We start from the raw sequence: 6,000 nt of genomic DNA, 5'->3' as shown, positions 1-6,000 counted from the left end.
TTGTCCGCTTTGCGCGAGGACTGAGTCTCCAGTCGACCCGCAGTACGCGAGACAATGTCCCCTACGACTCCAGTCAGCCTATCACGCAAGCCCGTGATGTGCGGGAGAAAACTCAACCGCTCACCGACTGTGATGCCAAGGTACCGATACTCGCGCTTATATGGCAGGCTTGCTCCAGCAAACCGTACCAATGGCCGTCTAAGTATGCCCTTGAGCAGCATGATCGCCGTCTTGCTAGTTGAAACGGCAACGCCGACTTCAACTCCCCAAGCGCCTACGATGGACATTAGTTCTTCTCCTTTTCGCTCGAGCTCTGAACGGGCGTTTCCCTCGATGAGGAGGAGCAGGTCGTCAGCATACGCGCTGAGCGCTCCAAGTGGCTCCAAGCGCTGGAGCAATACGTCCATCAAGATGTTCCATATGAATGGACAACTTATGGACCCCTGTGGGCAACCTCTTGTCACCGGAACAGTGGCTACTCCATGCCTGCTGACGATGCTCGCACTCCGGCCGGAGAAGAAGCTTCGCCACAAGCCTGCTTCACGGCAGCCCAGCTCGAGGAGACGACGTAGTGCAGCATCCCACTCGACGTTTTCAAAGGCTCCCTTGAAATCCACGAAGACTCCGAGCACATATTTCGACCGGCTGGCCGAAACAGTGCTCACGACGTGTTTCCAAGCATCCTCCACACAGCGTCCATGGCGAAATCCAAATTGCCATCTGCAGCCATCCGGTATGATGTCCTTCAGACGGTTCACCATGATTCCCTCAAGCACTTTGCCCAGCACTGGCAACAGACAGATACCCCGATATGAAGCAGGATCCGTCCTGTCCTTATCGGGTCCCTTCAAGAGTGGAACCACCCTAGGGTGTTTTCATTCCTTGGGGAAGTATCCGGTCTCCAGGCAGCGGGAATACAACGCTGTCATGTGCTGAGGGATGGCACGCCACAATGCCTTGCAAATGGCACCTGTGATGCCGTCCATGCCGGGAGAGCGTCTGCTCTTCAACCTGGCGACGCAAGCATCAACCTCGGAAACCTCGAGGGCCGGTGGAGCTTCGGACGTGATGTCAATGTGCGCATTCGACTCCGCAACAGGGAAAAAGTTGCGTAGGGGCACACCACGCAGGGTCGCGCCATCTTGCTACCAGCCCACCATCCGTCCGAAGGCATCCAATCTTCGTGCACTTTTTGCGGCCTCGGCAAATCTTGTAGACGTGCCCCCATGGATCATCTCTGTTGTCTCCCACGAAGCGTCGCCAGTTGTCCTCCTTCGTCCTCAGGATGAGCTTCTTGTATTGCGCCGCACCCGGACCACCCGTTGACGGACCCACCTGCGCGCGCAGTGCAGCCACTCGGTTGTCTAACGGCGATTCGGCAATGTCCTCCGGCAATTCGGATGTCTCCCTTACCACCTCTGCCTCGAACAATCGCCAGCGCGCATTGAAAAGCTTCCAGGACGGCACAGGAGCAATGCTTTCAAATGTGTCGGTCGGATCACTCGTCACCTCAACATGGATCATGTTGTGGTCGCTCGTATCCCATTCCCTCACTTCCCAAGCGTGTGTGGCCCACATAGTCGCAGATTGATTGGCGATTGTTACATCGGTGTCGCTGTGGGCTCTAAGGTTATCGAATGTAAACACCCGACTGGCCTCGTTGAGCACGCCGGCTCGGTTCTCGGTAATCCACTCAGACAGCAGCTCACCCCGTACATAGTTAACTTGCCCCCGAGCATGCTCGGAGAGTTTGCCAAACTACGCTGGGTATACTGCGTTCGCGTCGAGCCCAAAGATGACGGGAGTGCGGCTGCCCAGCAGCAGCACCGCATCTAGGTACCTGAGGTACGGCGCCAAGTCGGTGATGAATTGGTAATATACCGAGCATAGGATGATTGAGCCAAATCTTCCTTGCACTCTGACACATACTCCATGTTCGTAGATGGCTTCCGGTCATCGACGATGATGGCAGCTTTAGGGTTTCCGTCACGAAAGGGACCGCATTCCCGAAGGAAGGCCAGTAATCCGCCCTGCTCTATCGACGTACGGCTCCTGGACCAGTGCGAACAGATGGCCAGAGTTGCGCATGATGGATCCAAGATCCACCACGGCCGCTCGGCCACGGCCACAATTAGCTTGTATGAAGCTAAACACTTAATGTCTAGCTTGCACCCTCGCCAATACCGCTGCGTAGATCGGGCATGCCGCTGACAGCATGGAATGTGCTGCCGGGTAACCCCTGAAGCGGCAGTTTCGGCAGTCCACCGGGTTGGGGCACTGCGAAACGTTGTGGCCACACCGGTTGCACACGTTCTCCTTTAGGCGGCACTGGGACACCTTGTGGTCGAAACTCACACACCTGTGGCAGGCGTAGGTCCTGACCAGGGAACGACAGCGGCAACGGAACCACTTGATGATGAACCACTTTTCAGGCGTGATGGACGTGTCGACGTCATACACCACGACCTGAGGCCTGGTCTCCGGGCTCTTCCTCATTTCCAGTCCTGCTCCGTGGAACTTCGCGCTGTTCACTACCTTCTTGAGCTCACTGACCGAAGACGTGCGAATGATCGCTCCTCCGCTCTTCAGCTCAAGAACCTCGTGCACTCGGACTCCGAGTTTGGGCACAACGTCCTTCCTCACTCGCTCCACTAATTGCTTCCCCGTCTCCTCCGGGTTCGTGCTCTTTATAAGAGCCGACCAGGTTTCGCGCGGCCTCGCGATCGGTGGAGCAACAACGCTCGGTGCCGGCAAGCCTGGGAAGGCTGCCGCATACGCTGCGGTGGGAACAGCAGTGGTGGCAGCGTGGGCAGCGGCAGCGGGCCTCTGTGGAGGCGGCATACGTGCCCTCTCCTCCAGGCGCACCTTGTCCACAGCCAGAGCCATAACCAGCTCGTCGTACCTATTGGTAGCTACGAAATCTGCCATGGCGGCCTCCGGGGTCATGCCTCCATTGACTTCCACTTCCACAAAGGGGAGCGACAGTGGCGGCGACCTGACTGCTGGGATCGGCAACTCTCCCGTCACCCCAATCCCCCGCCCGATCTTCTTCGCTCCCTTTTTTGCCGCATTTGACTTCGGCCGACCCCTCCTACGGACGGGGACACTCGACGACGAGCTCGCCCCAACACTAGTCAGGCTAGCGTCGCTGGCGTCGGCCTCCGTGTCCACCTCCATGCTCTGGCTCCCTCTACCGGTTCTCTCTGACACTAAGCCTTAGCGGAGACACGAACCAAAAGCGCTGCTCTCCAAGCTCTCAACCAAGCTTCAAAAGAAGCTCGACTTGAAAGCTCCGAAAGCACCAGAGGGAACTTCCGACAGGTAAGCTTCGAGCCAAAGCCTCGAACGAAAGCTTCGAACTCGAACCTGTTTACGAGCTATACGCACCTGTTGTCGAGATAAGCCGCACGTGGCTTTTGCAGAGCCGAATTAGCAAATTTTTAATTTGCCAACTCCAACACTATTTGGGCACCAAATTAACGCATAATTTAATACACAATAGCGCGAAACACTCGCGACAAATATAAACACTTTCCACACGGGAAAAATTCCTCTTCAACGATTGAAAGTCGACGGTAAAGCGGGGCGCTTAAAAAACACGTCTGCTTCCAGTAGAAGTCAGAGAGCACTTGAGGACACAAGGACAGATGAATCTGATCTCTCAGCTTTATTTAACGTGGCGGTTCCACAGGAAAGGATTTCAACCACGGTGTTTAATGTGCTTAGTGCAATGCACATGTCACGGTTAATCTGGTACATGCGCCAATTTACGCCCCAGAATAAGAAGCTATAGCAAATGCATAACGACCTATCCTGGTACCAATTCGAAAGTATACTGGTCGGGCATATTTTCCCATTGGTGAGGAACGAAGTGTATCTATCACTTCTTCCGATCTAAGGGTCTCGGCACCCGGTTGAGATCGCAACTCCACGTGGAGCCTAGCGGCTCTTCCCGCGTTAAATTTGGCCTACCTCAATGAACAGCCTTGGACCGCTGAACAACCCGTGGTACCAATCTTTAGGGCTCAGTGGACCCTCCCCTTTTAGCCCCGAATGGCTCGGATAGGGTACCCTTGAGGGGGTTCTCTAAGTGCGGGGCTCTCGGCCCGTCTGTCGAAATTGGGTCCATCAGTTGTTGCCGTCTGGAGAACGCCTCGCCAGCGTATCTATCCAGCAACTGCATCCTCTCCTGCGAAGCCACCACTTCGGAGACGATCCATTCGCCATCCGTGTACTGCACTCCAAGTCCATCGAGGTCTCGCAAATCTGCATAGAGCAGACAAACACATAGAACATGTTGCCAATCCCCGCGCTCTGCGCCGCATAGACATTCAGGCGTGTCGCTTCGGCTTCTCTCATGCAGAAATGCAGCGATCCATGGCTTCCATCATCCCATCTGCGTTGCCACCCGATCAGCAGGCATTCCTCTAGTCGTGCCATCTTCTGCTTCCAGCTAAGATTTGCCAAATCTACGCCGTATTGCCAATCGCTCTCCTCCAGCGGGTAGTCACGCTTGAGTTTGAATCTGATTGCCAGGCGTCTGGCATATATTGTCCGCTTTGCGCGAGGACTGAGTCTCCAGTCGACCCGCAGTACGCGAGACAATGTCCCTACGACTCCAGTCAGCCTATCACGCAAGCCCGTGATGTGCGGGAGAAAACTCAACCGCTCACCGACTGTGATGCCAAGGTACCGATACTCGCGCTTATATGGCAGGCTTGCTCCAGCAAACCGTACCAATGGCCGTCTAAGTATGCCCTTGAGCAGCATGATCGCCGTCTTGCTAGTTGAAACGGCAACGCCGACTTCAACTCCCCAAGCGCCTACGATGGACATTAGTTCTTCTCCTTTTCGCTCGAGCTCTGAACGGGCGTTTCCCTCGATGAGGAGGAGCAGGTCGTCAGCATACGCGCTGAGCGCTCCAAGTGGCTCCAAGCGCTGGAGCAATACGTCCATCAAGATGTTCCATATGAATGGACAACTTATGGACCCCTGTGGGCAACCTCTTGTCACCGGAACAGTGGCTACTCCATGCCTGCTGACGATGCTCGCACTCCGGCCGGAGAAGAAGCTTCGCCACAAGCCTGCTTCACGGCAGCCCAGCTCGAGGAGACGACGTAGTGCAGCATCCCACTCGACGTTTTCAAAGGCTCCCTTGAAATCCACGAAGACTCCGAGCACATATTTCGACCGGCTGGCCGAAACAGTGCTCACGACGTGTTTCCAAGCATCCTCCACACAGCGTCCATGGCGAAATCCAAATTGCCATCTGCAGCCATCCGGTATGATGTCCTTCAGACGGTTCACCATGATTCCCTCAAGCACTTTGCCCAGCACTGGCAACAGACAGATACCCCGATATGAAGCAGGATCCGTCCTGTCCTTATCGGGTCCCTTCAAGAGTGGAACCACCCTAGGGTGTTTTCATTCCTTGGGGAAGTATCCGGTCTCCAGGCAGCGGGAATACAACGCTGTCATGTGCTGAGGGATGGCACGCCACAATGCCTTGCAAATGGCACCTGTGATGCCGTCCATGCCGGGAGAGCGTCTGCTCTTCAACCTGGCGACGCAAGCATCAACCTCGGAAACCTCGAGGGCCGGTGGAGCTTCGGACGTGATGGCAATGTGCGAATTCGACTCCGCAACAGGGAAAAAGTTGCGTAGGGGCACATACGCAGGGTCGCGCCATGTTGCAACCAGCCCACCATCCGTCCGAAGGCATCCAATCTCCGTGCACTTTTTGCGTCCTCGGCAAATCTTGTAGACGTGCCCCCATGGATCATCTCTGCTGTCTCCCACGAAGCGTCGCCAGTTGTCCTCCTTCGTCCTCAGGATGAGCTTCTTGTATTGCGCCGCAGTGCAGCCACTTGGTTGTCCAACGGCGATTCGGCGATGTCCTCCGGCAATTCGGATGTCTCCCTTACCACCTCTGCCTCGAACAATCGCCAGCGCGCATTGGAAAGCTTCCAGGACGGCACAGGAGCAATGCTCTCAACTGTG

Source organism: Drosophila obscura, unplaced genomic scaffold (genome assembly GCF_018151105.1).
Source record: "Drosophila obscura isolate BZ-5 IFL unplaced genomic scaffold, ASM1815110v1 contig_75, whole genome shotgun sequence".
Classification (NCBI taxonomy): domain Eukaryota; kingdom Metazoa; phylum Arthropoda; class Insecta; order Diptera; family Drosophilidae; genus Drosophila; species Drosophila obscura.
The sequence above is the reverse complement of the archived record's forward strand: the minus strand, read 5'-3'. Positions refer to the sequence as shown.